A 14,817-nucleotide genomic window follows, 5' to 3' on the forward strand; every position below is an offset into this window, starting at 1 on the left:
TTAAGGAAATAAGGAATGCTACCCCTCACATTTCCATCCATCCCTTTCTGAGAAACACTTACCAGGACCCCTTTTCTCCTAGAAAAGACTGTCCATCTAGTCTGAGGGATTGGCTCTACTGGGTTCTCTCTGCTCCTTAGCTTCCCCTTTCCAGAGACCTAAACATCCCAATCCAGAGATCTTTTGCTCTTACTCTTAGGGATCATTCATGGTCTGCCTTCTCCTCCCTCTTGCCTACTCTGGAGCCCAGGCTCCGAGGCAGTGAGCCCACCTCCAGATCTTGCTCCCAGAAGCAAGATCAGCTTGCTCTCCAAGGTTACCAGGAAGAGCCAGAGCAAAATTCTCAATTCCAAGAACATGAGCCTTTTAGATGGGCAACTCCCCCGAGGGGCCCTTCACTCTGTACCTTCCCCCAGGGGTTTTTAAAGGCATGATGGGGATCCCTGGGTGGCGCAGCGGTTTGGCGCCTGCCTTTGTCCCAGGGCACGATCCTGGAGACCCCGGATCGAATCCCACGTCGGGCTCCCGGTGCATGGAGCCTGCTTCTCCCTCTGCCTGTGTCTCTGCCTCTCTCTCTCTCTCTCTGTGTGTGACTATCATAAATAAATAAAAATTTAAAAAAAATTGTAAAAAAAAAAAAATAAAATAAAATAAAGGCACGATGGTTCTGATGGTGAGCACAGGTTGAGGAAGAACTTGTATAGACAAAATGACCCTGAACCACTGGGGGCTTGACTAGACAGCTGGGCTTCTGGAGGGTGGGGACTTCTTTCCTGCTTAATCCTCCCAGGGGGACAGTGTACAGAAAGCAGTGGTCTGAGGCCCCAGACACTGACTTCCGGAGAAGCAAGTTCCTGCTAAACCTCAGTCTGCCCAGTTCTGAAAGGGGCCAAAGAGTGGATGATGAGGTGGGGAGTGATGGAAGGAACAGGAGGATTTTTCACAGATTGTGAAATCTGGCCTCATTCTCCCTTACAACAAGACAGCCATGCCACAGCCGGTAGGAAGGTGAAGGAATGGGCCAGGGGATGTGACTACATTGCTAGCCTCTGAGCACCCATTAGCTCTATAGCCCCTGTCTGGAAGTCCCCCGTAAAGAAGTCACTTGGCTGAACCAGTGGTCCCATCCCACCTCCTGCGGGCTGCATTCATAATCAGCCACGGAGCTCATTGGCTGTGGTGTGATTTGCAGCTGAGGATTTGAGCTGTGAGACCAGTAGGGATGACTAGAGCCTTGCTTTATCCCATCCCTTAGCCTGGCATTTATCTCAGAAGCCCCTCGCTGCCCTGCCAAGCCCCCCTGTTCCTTTACAGGGAGTCCTTCTGGCCAAGGACTCCAGAAGCGTCCTTTCCTAGCTCTGCCATCAGCATGGGCTATGGGGGATCATATTTGTCATATATACCTCATCTGGCCATTCTGGGGACTGAGTGAGAATCAAAATGGTCAGAGGAAGATAAACATGCTCCTGCCTCCTTCCCTGAGGTCCTGGGCCCATGGGATTTCAGGAAAGGGTTGGTGGCTGACATCTGCCCCTTCAACCATCTGCCCTTCCTGGGGTGTTCCCCAGGGGGTAGGTCAAGAGTGCTCACATCCAGTTGGTGGGCCCCTCTTTGCCTGCCCACCTTAGTGGATGACTTGGGAGCCCCCCATCTCCTGGGCCAGGGGTCTCTTGTGCTCTGTACATATTATTTTCTGAAGGCCTGCTCATTATTACCAGTCTATTATTATGGGTATTGATTCTGCCACCACTACCAATAATGCGGATCTAGTACCAAATACACACTGGTGTGGCCCCTCCCCCTCATGTCACCCTGAGCACGTGTGAGCACAGACAGGCGGTAAGCCAACTGCTTGAATTTACCAAACTGGAGTGAAAAGAGCACCGGAAGGCCCTCCCACCCAAGTCCCTCTCCCTTTGACAGATGGGGAAGCTGAAGGGATCCCAGAAGGGATTGCTCTCTGCTATGCAGGGATCTGGGCACTAGCCCTTCCTGCAGGCATCTGGGTGAAGCTGACTGAGTCTCTACTTATTCCCTTGTGCATCTGAGAAGGATACCAAGATCTGGTACGTTCTGGTCCACCAGAAGCCCATCTGGCTTCTGGGCTCCAGTCCCTACCTTTCCTCCCTGAGCATCACTGGGTCCCTCTGGGCTTGGCATTATCATCTCAAAGAACTCTCTCTCCAAAACCCTTCTCACCTCAGAGAGGTTGGGCATGCTCAGGGGGAAGGCTCAGAGAGGTGGAATCTCCTCTCCAAAACCACATGCTCTGTGGGGCCCAATGTAGGCTCCAGTCACCTCTCTCTGAAGGAGCTGGGGACATCTCTGGCAGTGAACACTGCTGCACTGGTTCTGCTAAGATCACTCTGGCGTGGGTGGCTCAGAGGTTGAGTGTCTGCTTTCGGCTCAGGTTGTGATTTTGGGGTCCTGGGATCAAGTCCCACATCAGGCTCCCTTGCAGGAGTCTGTGTCTCTGCCTCTCTCCTCTGTGCCTCTCATGAATAAATAAATAAAATCTTAAAAAAAAAATCACTCTGGCTCTGCTAAGTGGAGTCTGATCATTGGGTTTTCTAAGCGTGGTGATATGTGTCTATGTGTGTGTGTGTGTGTGTGTGTGCGCACGCGTGCATATCCTTGAGCACATCCTATGCCTTCCAAGACTGATGGACTGGTGTAGTCTGGGACATGACTATGGAATTTACAAGTGTAGGTGGAATCTCCAACTGTCTCCGGGCGATCCAGTTCCAGGGACACGCCCCATTCTAGGTGTGTGTATGTGTGTGTGTGTGTGTGTGTGCATGTGTGTTGCTGCCCAAGCTGGCTGTAGTTTGTCAGAAGCAGTAGTTTCAGGCCAGAGGAACAGGGCTTAAAGTTGACTGATTATGCATCTTCCCATGAACAGGGGCTGGAAATGAGGGTCAGATGCCCCAGTGGGCTCTCTTGGTGCATCCAGGGGTTCTTGAGGGGTGCCCACCCCCTGGAGCTCCCAGAATAGCCATGAGAGCAAGGGTTCCCTTTTCTCTGTGACTCACAGCTCGTTCTCGAGTCAAATTCCTTGAGTGATCACGATTCGGCTAATTCTCTCCCCGGCCCCATTAATCTGAGCTGAGTAAGCAAGAGCCACAGGGAGGGTAGAGACCGGGGGATGCTCACGACAGCAGTCATTCCTAAACAACCTGGCAGGCCTTCTGTCCATCTCCCTCCTTTGGGCCTGGCCATGCTTAATTGAATTGGTTACACTTGTGGCTCCCCCTGCCAAGAAAGGTTGCCACTACCTACTTTTGGATTCCTCTGGGCATGTTTCTCCGTCTTCCCTCTTCTACCTGCCACCCACCTGCATGTAGAGAGGTCCACCTGGTCATCAGACCTCAACTCATCTTGTTGCACTTGATCTCATTTTTGCTGTTTGGCCAGTGTCCAGCCCTTAAGACCTGGATAGGATCAGGAAGTAGAAAGCTTCTCCAGGGATGACCCCATCCAGTCCTTTTTGTTCTAGTGGTATTGCTCTAGGCTTTTTCTAAATACTGGGAGAGTGTGGAGGACAAAGCAGGACCTGACTGGGGCGATGATGAGGGGTGTTGGACTTTGAGGGAGATCTCTGGTGGTGAATGGAGAGATCCGTTCTGGGGAGGTGAGGATGGAAGACGGTTTTGGGGCTGAGGATGGAGGTGGGGCTGAGGAGGTGAGGTAGAGAAGGATGGGATTGTGGAGATGAGGGTGAAGTTGGGGATGGGGTTGGGGTGAAGGGGTTAGGGATAGGCTGCGGGTTGAGGTTGGAGATGAGCACGGAGATGGAGGAAGGGGCAATAAATCAGAAAGACCAAAATTATTCAGGGATGTTTGATGCTTCTGAGATGCACCCTCCCAGAGGTCATCTTGTCATTTCCCTGCTCCTGGGCATGTTGCCAGCCCAACCACACCCATCCCAGATCAATGGTTGCCTCCGCACTCAGGAAACCACCTCCTGTGGTCACACAGTCCAACCAAACTCAATTTATGATACTGAAACATGTCATGAAGTCCCAATGTCAATCTCTCCTGCTGCAGAAGCCAGTCTCAGCTTGCTGGACTCCCCCTGCAGGCCTAGCAGGGATGGCGGGCTGAGACTAGGAAACAGAGAGGGGAGGACATGTCTGCGGGACCCCTGTCCCTGCAGCCCTCTGTAATTGGGGAGTCAGGGGAGACGGGCAGAAGTGGCTCCCAACCGCCCCACCTCAGTAGAGTATGGAGCTGAGAGACCAATGGAAGGGCAGAGGGGCCTTCCTTCTGCCCTTCCCTGTACGTAAGGTCTCAGGACACTTCAGTGTGACTTAGTAACAGTCACTATATTGACGAGCCTCGTGGAGGCAGTGGTGTTCTGCGGATCCAGGAAGACTCAGGCTGAAGGAGGGAGCCTAACATCAGGAAGGACTTCCTGGCTGGGAAGTCAGAGCTCATGGGAAGGGGTGCTATGTTGCTCTCTTAGAAGGCAGATGGGACTCCCCATGGGGGCTAAAGAAAGGCCCTCCCTGAGACCAGGGTATAGGTGGGGGGGCTGGCACATGACAGCCTCCCAGAAGGCACGTGTCCCTGGTGAGCTTCTCCCTAATCTTTAAGTTTGCCAAGCCTCCTCCCCCTCCCATGATGAACAGCCAAGGCTGTTGGTAGGGGGCAATGTGGGCTCAGTTTGTGGATGAGACAAAGTTGGGGGGATGGGAAACCCCCCTCATCTTGTCCTCCTTTTCCCGACAGCAGAATTGAGAGGATTCTGGGGCTTCCTGAGCCCCTGGGAAATAAAGTCCTCTGAGAACTCCCTGGCATTCCCGGGAGAACAGGTTCCTGGCCCTGGGAGGTGAGTGAGGCGCCGGGCCTGGGGGGGCAGCATGCCTCAGCAGGCCCTGGAGCCCAGAGCTGAGCTCCGCAGAGGCAGCACGGGCGGGGCCGGGCGGGGAGCTGGGAGGACAAGAGCCTCTCCTTGTGGCACCTTCGCCCCTAAGGATCCCGAGCCGCCCCAGCCCCAGCCTTCCTGACTCTGGCCCTGCCTGGCCCACCACATGAGAGAGGGTCTGGGACAGGAGGTGCTGCGACCCCTCAGTTGGGGATGGCCTTCTACTGCCTGCGTCCTGTGGGTCAGGCAACGACCCAGGTGGTAAAAGGGCCTGAGCCAGCGCCTATTGGGACAGGGTTGGAGTACAACGCCATCCACCCACTATACCCTCAGACCAGCCCAGAGGAGCTGGCTTTCATTAGTGGGGGAAGGCCGAGGCGATGGGTTAAGCAGACCTGGACTCTGCAGCAGTGGAGACTTCATGACTTCGAGGGAGCTGACCAAGTGTCCTCCTGCAGGATTAGCAAAGTGAAGAGGGCAGCCCTGCCTGGCAGGGGGAATAAGTGGCATAGAGTCAAGGAGATGGGTGAAGTGACTTCTCTGGGATGCGCCCTCTTCACCCAGGTCCTTTCCTGCTGGCTGGCTGTGCCCGGCCACAATGCACACACAAACATACCCTCCACACCACCATAACCCCCATGTCTGTAGGTGCAGAGAGAAGAGGCAAACACGCCTACTTGTTAGAGTCTGTGCTTTATCTGACTTACTTCTTTGGACATTTAGGGAGGGCCTGGGGGACTCCCTGGGGAATGCCAGAACCTTACCTGGTGGGTAGCGGGTGGGGAGAAGCTGTGGGAGCCAGAGGGTGCTTCCTGCCATGCCAGCCATTTCCCTAAGGGCCTTTGCTTCCCAGACTCCCAATTCTAGGCTTCAAGGGTGGTACAGCTACCTTCCTACCCCAGGTCTGCTCACCAGGCTTCTTGATTCCAGAGATCTTGAGGGAGAGAGGTGTTCCTAGCCCTCCGGGGGATGCTGCCTTAAGCTCAGCATCCGGCACTGGCCACAGCACCTGCTTGCCACCTGTCTGCTTCTCCACCAGGTGTGCCGTCTCCTTTCTGCACTCCAGGCCTCCCCCTAGCCCTCAGGTGTCTAAACCCCAGCCTAGGCCGCCCAGAGATGTTGAGCGATTTCTCCATCAACACAGCCCCTTGCACCACCCAGCCCCCGAAGCTGGGTTCCCCCTTCTCCTCTAGAAAGCCACTAAAATTGGGAATCTGCCTCCCAGGCTTTCAGCTCTAGTTTTCCTGTCCTAAGATTACTGAGTCCTCATTTCCTCCCAGCATGGGGTGGCTAAGCATAGCCACAGAGCCACACACAAAATCCAACAAACCTCAGAACGACAAGCCCCACTACGTCAGGCGGCCTGGGACAGGGATGAGAGGGAGGAACATGAGGGGGTCCTCCTTGGCCTCCAGGCACTCACCCCGCTTCCTGAGTCTCCCTTCAGCTGCAGTGAGAAGATGGGGAGCACCCAGGTGCTCCCGGTCTCCCCCAGGGCCCATTAAAAAGGCAACCCCCCTCCCCATGCTCTGGCCCTGCCCTGCTGGCTTCCACGGCTGATTTGGGACCAGTCTCCTCTTACCTGCTCAGTGAAGCAGGTCGGCGTGGGGGCCTGGGTCTGGGGGGCCAGGAGCTCCGTCCGCCTGTCAGTCCGTCAGCTTGGCCGTCCTGGGTCTGTGCTGACATCAGGTGAGGGGAGGCAGCTGCTGGGTGAGCCAATAATTATGATATCAGCTTCCCCTTGCCCCGAGGGGCTGCTGCCAAAACGGGGAGAAGAGCAAGGTGACTAAGAAGCTAGTTTGCTCCTTGGCTCTTGTTTGACAGGTACCGGCTCCTGTGCCCGCCCCAGCCGCACCCCTGCTCCCCCCAACCCCTCCCTTCTCCTGGACCAACCCCAGCCCCAGTCTCTGCCAGCGGGCATGGCCTGTGGCCTATGGAGGAGGGGGTTCTCCTGTGGCCCCCACCTGCACCCCAGAGAGGAGATGTCAGCCTCCATGGGTGGGGCATAGGCCTGTTGGGACATGTACACATATGTCAAGAGAGCTGGGCCACCACATGTATGTTCATGGAGCCTGCAAAGGGATTCTGGGGAACAGCTCTGCTGTGGTGGCCCAGGGTCCTCTGCAGCCTGATGTGAAAGGCAATGATTGTGAGCCCTCAAGGGCGAGGTACTATCTGTCCGTGGAGTCCAACCATCTGTCTGTCTCTCCAGCCCCACTGATACCTTCAGGGAGTCTCCCTGTGTGTGTGGGTGTGTGCGGGCATGGGCACCCATGTGTATGTGTGTGTGACTCCCTTCATGTGTCTGTGGGCACGTGAGTCTTTCCATGAGTCTGTACATTTGTCTCCTGGAGTGGCATGCATCTGCATCTACGTCTTTCCTCATATTTCTGTGTGGGTCTGTGACCCCATGTCCTATGTCTGTGTCCTCCCGTAGGTCATCTGGTCTGTCTGTGCTCTGGGTCAGCAATCTTGCTCTGTGTGTGTATCTGTATGTCTTTGCAGGTGGAGATGGGGAGGAGGGCCCTTCGTTCTGTATCATGATCCTATAGCTACTCTTTATGTTCTGGAGGGTAGAAAAAGAAACCCACATGGTTGTGGTCCTGATTCTAGCCTCTGAGAGTCCACCGAGAGTGGACAAGAATTGGTCTCCACTGCTCCCATTGGAACCCCCCACCCTGCTCCCCTTCTCTGCCCCCACTTCCCTCTCACTGCTTCCTTTTTCATCTTCTTTGCCCCACCTGTGTCTCCTGTTCCTGGCTGATCTTTCCCTCGTCCTTCTTCCCCATTTGGCCTGGTTTCTAAGCCCACTTGTACCTCTCCCTGGAGCTAAAGGCTGCAGAGACCTAGTGGTAGATCTGCTACCCAGCAACGCCTGGGACTTGGCTCCTGGCCTGAGGGTATGGAGAGGGTGGTTCCTCCCCACTTACTCTATCTCATTCCAAAAAAGGAGGTAACGTTAACCTTGTCTGAGGGATGGTGGTGGTCATCTGGCACCAGTGTGGAGTAGACTTAAACATTTGGAGACTTCCTGGTCTAGGCAGGGAATAATTATTTCCGAAAAGAGAGTGCTGGGGCAGATAATAAAGAACCCATCTGTGAGTGACAGTTAGCGGTGTCATCCTCCATACTAACAACTGGAGTCTCAGTTTCCTCATCTGCTAAAAAGGGAATAATACTATTCACTTGCAGAATTGTTGTGAAGATTAGCTAAGATTATGTTTAAAGTTCCTAGCACAGTCTCTGGTATACAGTAGATGTTCTATAAATATGTGCCCCCTTTCTCTTCACCAGGCCCAATGGTGCTGGGTGAGAAATGAGGATGTGCTGGTTTGACCACTTGGGCATAAGAATTATGTTCTGGGGCTAGAAGGGGGGCCCTGGGCTCAATCTACCTTTCTCTGGGACTCATGTTAGCAATCAAAACCCCGTTCCCTTGACCTAATAATCAATGGAGCTTCACAGTGAGAGAACAGGTGTCGGGACCTTCTGGTGCATTTGCTAATTGCTCTTACTGGTGTATATGGGGCTAATTGCTATTTTTAGACTCATGGGTATTTCCATATGGATACACTGAGCACAGAGAACCATGAAAGCTGTAAATTGCTATTTACCCCATTATCCCCATTGCTATCAATCAACATTATTCTGAAGGTCCTACCCAGTGCAATAAGTTAAGAAAAAGAAATAAGAGACATAGATATGAGAAGAAAACAGGCAAAACCTCCAAAAATTACAAATGATGTGATTGTTCACTTAGGAAATCTAAGATAATCAGCTAAAAAGCTATTAGGACTAATGAGAAAATTTAGTAAGGTACTGGAATATATGCTAACTTTAGAAAAACAAAATCCATGTCTATGCAACCAGAAGAACCAGGTAGAAAAATAAAAGGAGACAAAAGATCCCATTCCCAATAGTAAGAAAGTTACATAGTACCCAAGAATAAGCTTAGTAAGAAAAAAATCTTAAAATTTCCATGAAGAAAAGAATAGAACTTTATTGATAGACATAAATACAAAGGCAATCATGTTCCTAAATGGAAAGGTCAGTATAATATTGTAATGGTGTCAGTTCTGCCCTAAATAATCTATAAACTGGATGTAATTCAAATCAAATCTAATTTTTCACTCCCTGACCTTGACAAGTTGATTCTAAACTTTGGGGAAGAGTTAACATGTGAGAACAGCTTAGAATCTTTGGAAACAAAGGAGAACTTGCCTTCTAGATTTCGAAATGTTCTATGAGTCTTCTGCACTTAAAATAGTGTGATTTTGGTGCAAATTAGCAAATAAATTAATGGACGATAAGAGTCCAGGATAAATGGGGATTTTTGAGTATTCGGTATAAAATAACAAGTGTTCTAAGCACCAGGAAAGTGTAAAAAAAACATTCAATGAATGGACTTGGGATAATGGGATTTCCATTTGAAAGAGATAAAGTTAAATCCTACCTCACACTATTCATTAAAAAAAAATCTAGGTAGGGATCCCTGGGTGGCGCAGCAGTTTGGCACCTGCCTTTGGCCCAGGGCATGATCCTGGAGACCTGGGATCAAATCCCACGTCGGGCTCCCGGTGTATGGAGCCTGCTTTGCTTCTCCCTCTGCCTGTGTCTCTGCCAATCTCTCTCTGTGTGACTATCATAAAAAAAAAATAAAATAAAATAAAAAAATAAAAAAAAATCCAGGTAGATGAAAGACCTAATATAAAATGAGAACCATACGGATAATTTTTAAAATGTAGAAAACATTTTATTAACTATGGAGTGAAGAAGACATTTTAAAGCATGGCATCAAATCCAGAAGCCATGAACGAATATGTTGATAGACTTTACTAAGTAAAAGTTACAAATTTCATTAGAACAAAATATACCATAAACAAAGCTAAAAGATTAAAAAAAAAAAAAAAAAAACCCAGCCTGGAAGAAAGTGTTGCAACATATAAAATAGACAAAGAATTAATATCCATAATATATAAAGAGCTCCTCTAAACAGGTAAAATGATCATAGAAAAATGGGCCAAGGACATGAGTAAGCGATTCAGGGCTAAAATACAAATGGCCAATAAACAAATGAAAAGATTTTTAACTTCACTAAAAGTCAAGGAAATGCAAATTAATTGGGGGGCCAAAGGTCCCAGAGGGGCTCTGATGGGATGCCAGGAGAGACTGTGGTTTTCACTTTCCTACAGTGAAACTGTGATTTGATGATGAGATGAACTTCTTTTTCTTGGGAGACACGATCCACCCCTACCCCGGGAATGGGCATGGCTCCCTCTTTCCTTTGGGAAGTACTACTTCCTCATTGCAGGCCATCTGGGAGTTGAAGAAGGAGCCTTGGGAATCCCAGTATTCTCGGACTACAAGGGGATTTGTGAGGTCTTTTTTTCTCATTCTCCACTTCCAGACAGGACCATCCTTCTCATCATACCAACCCCTCAGAGTTCTTGCCTGGACCCCGAAAGTCTTGTCCTGGTGTCTAACCTCAATTCTAGATGCTGCAGTGTTGGCTCTGTTCCCCTTGAAAGGGACTTCAATCTGGAGGTTTGGTCTCACACACTCCAGCATCCTCATTTCAGGGCCTGGAGATGTAGCTGAGCTGGCTCTGGCCTGGATAGACTGTAGCTGGGTGTTGAAACAGGGGCCAGGGGAAGCTCCATCTCTCTAGAGACTGGAGGTCAGTACCGGTTCTCTGCCCAGGGCTGGGCTGCTTTGAGTCGGCATCAGCCCTAACTGGGGATGGAAATCCCTGATGCCAATGTCCACCATGCTCCAGTCTGGTGCAAGATGCTGGTGACCCCCAGGGAGAAGGAAGAGCAAGTTTCCACTGTTGAGTACCCCAGTGTGATGGAGGAGGGGCTCTCTCCATGCACCCCCACATCAGGACTAGCCAACTTCTGTCCATTTCTGTTCACGTGAGCTGGACTTGTCTTCCCCAAGTGGGTTTCCAAGACTGAGCCTGCCACCTCCCAGGCCTTCCCAGTCTCACTCCATTGTCAGGGAAGACATTTAAGAACATTTGCAGAGGAACTGGGCCTAAGTGGAGCTGCCCTGAGGCCCTGAGGCCTGAGGACCCCATATCAAAGAAGAGTTGGAGAGGTCTGGGCCAGCACTGGCCAGAGTTGTGGAGGGCGTGTGGTGGGGGCGCGAGGTTGGGAGGTCTGAGCCTGTTCTGGTTGGCTGACCCTCTGGGAAATTCAGGGAGTTTCCAGGCTGAGGGCTTGGTGGTGGGGCGGGGGGGTTCAGGAGGGAGGGACACAGCTAGAGTCCTGCTGGGTGAGAAGGACAGGCTTCTCCTGGCGAATCTTAATCCCTCCTGCTTTAGGAAGACTTATTCCAGAATGTGTGTGTGTGGTTGTGTGTGTGTGTGTTCACTGGCATCTGTTTGTGTAAGTACAGGTGTACCTATGTGTGAGCGTGCAAGTATTTACATTTATGTTCTCAGGCTCACATGTGTCACTCTGAGTGTGCATTAAGTCAGTGAAGCTACACTGTGATATTGGGTGTGCCCATGGCACAATCTGTGTCTTGATGTGTGTGAATGTAATTGCGAGAACACTTGGGCCCAATACTGTGCACCAGCATCTGTGTTTTTGCAGGTGCCTGACTGACGCTGATTGTGTGCGCGTGCGTGTGTGGTTGTGTACAGACTAATGTCTGCAGCCGTGTCTCTATGTGTTTCTGTAAATGCCTGAGTGTCTGAAGGGCTGTGAGTAACTGCATACATGAGTGTCTATGTGTGTGTGTAACTGTGTGTATGCAGGTACTCAAGCCTGTGTATGTGTCTGTAAGTTGTCCCATGTGTAAGAATCTGTGGGTCTGTATATACATGTGTGTAGGTCTACCTGCCCTTAAAAGCAACTTTTCAAAAAAAGATTTTATTTGTTTATTCATGAGAGAGAGGCACAGACATAGGCAGAGACAGAGAGAGGCAGAGACATAGGCAGAGGGAGAAGCAGGCTCCCTATGGGGAGCCTGGTGCAGGACTCGATCCCAGGATCCCGGGATCATGCCCTGAGCCAAAGGCAGACACGACACTGAGCTACCCAGGTGTCCCAAGAGCAACCCTCTGAACCCCTGTCCTGACTTTGCTAGTCAGGCTGCTCCTCTTGTCCTCACCCTTTGTCCTCTCCTTACTCCCTCCCTCCCCAAAGTTGAGGGCTTACCCTTTTGGCTGCCTGCCCCTAGTGAAACCCCACGGCTCTGTTGACATGACTAATGGGGCCCAGCCTGGGGTGGAGGCTGTATGGGGCCCTCTCTTCAGGCTGGCACCCATCAGAACCTTAGCCATCCCAGTCCTACCCTACCCCTTACCCTAAAACTCCTTGTCCCTAAAGTGCCCCATCCACCTGCCATCCTACATAGCTCACCCCGCTGTCTCCAGGAAACAGCTTTCCATCTGAGACTTTGGGGAGACAAAGAAGTCATGCCCTGGACCTATTCTGGATTTGAGGACCCTAACCCCCAGAGCTGCCCTTGACCTCAGGCCCGAGGCAAGATGAACCCAGAAAGTGGGCACAATGACCCTGCTACCACCTTCTCCATCTCTCTAACTAGTGCCTCCTTTCTACCCTGCTAGGTTCCTCTTTGAAAACTTGGCTTCATAGGTCTTCCCTGGACTCTCTGGATGCCATTTGCCCCTGGGGTTGGGGCTGGCCCGCAGGAGGAGGGGTGAGGCAAATAGGACACTCCCAGGGTCCTAGGTGACAGGGGCAGGGGAAAAGGTAAGAGGTGGCTTGGAAATCTGGACCTATCTGCTGAGCCTAAAGGTGACATTGGTTCAAGGTCATGCACAGCAGCCTGGAAAGGGGCTTTGAGGGCAGTGTGTCCAATGTCCCTCTGGGAGCAAGAAGCCCTCCTATACTTCTGATACATTCACTCATTCATATGATAGTCACTGGGCCAGGCCCCACGCTAGGAACTGGGGACACAGCTGCATCAGGCAGACTGTCTTTAAGTTGTTTCTGGCCTATCACTTATCTTCTCTAGCAACAGGGAATTCACTACCACAGGAGTTTTTGAGTCCTGGCACTGCACCAACTCAGCTTCTAGAGGAGATACCTGGAGCCCGCCCCCCCCCCCCTGCCCTGTTACCTTTCTGGAAGCCATGGGAGAAAGGATGTGGGTGCCAAGCAGAGGGGGTACAGCCCCTTGTCCCTACAGTGCCCCATCCACCTGCCACAGCCCCGAGTGTATGCAAGAGGAGCTGAGCTGCTAGGCTCCCCACACAAACCAGACCTGGGCTGACAGGCCCTTCCTTCAAAGGTTGGCCTGGTCCGTGCCACTTTATTGCCTGGCTAATGACGGTGATTAGGCCGACAGGTGCTACCTGCCTCCTGTCCACCCTCCTGCCTGCCAAGAAGGATGGTTTCTGAGCACCTGGGGGAGGCCTGCCCCCATGCTCTGCCAGAGCACCTACCATCGACTGTCAGGCCAGTTTTTGCCCACCTTGTCCCCAGAGAACACAGGGCCAGTTCAGTCTTCATCTGCTGGGATTGCTGTGTGGCCTCAGCCCCCATCTGGCCCTCTCTGAGCAGGACTGAGGGGGAAGTGGGGAGGTATAAAGGAAAGCTAAGCATAGTGGGTAGGGACATGTGCCCCTAAGAAGCACACCTACCTCTTCCCCAGCTAGGGTTGGGTTGTAGGTACCCAACTAGAATCCAGAAGAAAGTAGTAGCAGAGGGTCTTCCTTGCAGACGAGCAGGGGTTGCTCCTTAAGAACCTGCTGGATTGTGGGTACGTCACTGGAAAAATCCCATCATTCTAGAGGGGTTGGCCCACTCCCAGTTGGGGGGTGCTACTGCCTAGGGCCTTAGGGGGTCTAGTGTGGGTCTCTCCTGTGTGGGTCTGGGTGGGAGCCATGATTTATGATGGTGCTTCATGAGTGAGGAATGCCAGCCTGGGGGGCTGGGGTGGGGGTGGAGCCACTTACTTGCCTGACACTCCTCATTCTGCTGGATGTCTGGCATGTCCTGTCAGGATCTCTTGTCCCCCGGGGACAGCCACATTCTCCCACATGTGGCAGCCCCCTCCCATCCATAACTCGAACCTCCAGCTCTGGGAGGATGGAGTGACGGCCCAGCTGAGTGGGAATCCAGAACTGAATTCTTCCTGGTTTGTCTTCACGACTCAGTGCCCTTTGTCAGTGGGCATGAGAGTGATGGTAAATAAATAGCTCTTTTTTCTTCCACTGCAGCAAGAGGGAACTAGAGGAGACTTCTGGAAACTCCTTTCCAGAAGAACTCAAGGCTGACATGCTACAAGAAAGAACTTCCAGCCAGGAAGCTCCTAGAAGGGATGATGGGTGTGGCGTCATCACTCCCCACTCTTACCCCCACCTTGCCAGATAAATGAGAACTCTGGAGTTCATGAAGGTGGGGAAGCAGAGGAGGGTTGGCAGTGAGGTCGGGAGGCAGAAAGATCCAAAGTGTGGTCTGGTCCTGGACTCTGATGTCCGTGCCAGTTTTGAACCTGTTCCCTTGAGTCTCACCTGTATCCCTCTTGCTGCAGGCTGCCTCTCTGGTAAGGGTCCATCTTTCTGGACATGTAGCAGGGTCAGTCTGCCTTCCCTGGTCTGGTGGGACTGGTTTTTCAAGCTGGAGGAAGGGTCGGTGGTGGCAAGGAATTGGCAGAGGCAAAGGGTTTTATGTAAATGCCCAGGGAGTGCTCTGGGAACGGGAGGCCGGTTTTCCCAAAGACACGCAGGGACTGGCAGCTCCCAATTAGCTGGGGCCGGTGATGTCAGTGCTGCTTTCCTGGGTGGCTGCGCCCACTCCAATCGGCCTTGGCGGGGGTTCCTGGCCATTACCTTCTCCCTTGGGTGGGAGAGGTGCCAAGGGGGTCACCATACAGGACAGAGGCCAAGTCCCCTCCCATCATATTCCCCGACCTGGGGTCTGAACCATATTGTGGACCTGCCCTGGAAAGTGCCATGAAAAACCAGCCGAGAC

The 14,817-nt window shown here is 52.0% G+C and overlaps 1 protein-coding gene across 1 annotated transcript in view; it reads right to left on the reverse strand.

Moving 5' to 3' along the window:
* Window positions 1-6,613, reverse strand: part of FOXN1 (forkhead box N1) — a 28,715-nt gene extending 22,102 nt beyond the window's left edge. The window contains exon 1 of the mRNA XM_077852041.1: window positions 6,450-6,613. The gene's annotated coding sequence lies outside the window, so the exon portion shown is untranslated. The remainder of the gene's footprint in view (window positions 1-6,449) is intronic.
* Window positions 6,614-14,817: the final 8,204 nt, after the last annotated feature.

This window comes from Canis aureus, chromosome 16 (genome assembly GCF_053574225.1).
Source record: "Canis aureus isolate CA01 chromosome 16, VMU_Caureus_v.1.0, whole genome shotgun sequence".
Classification (NCBI taxonomy): domain Eukaryota; kingdom Metazoa; phylum Chordata; class Mammalia; order Carnivora; family Canidae; genus Canis; species Canis aureus.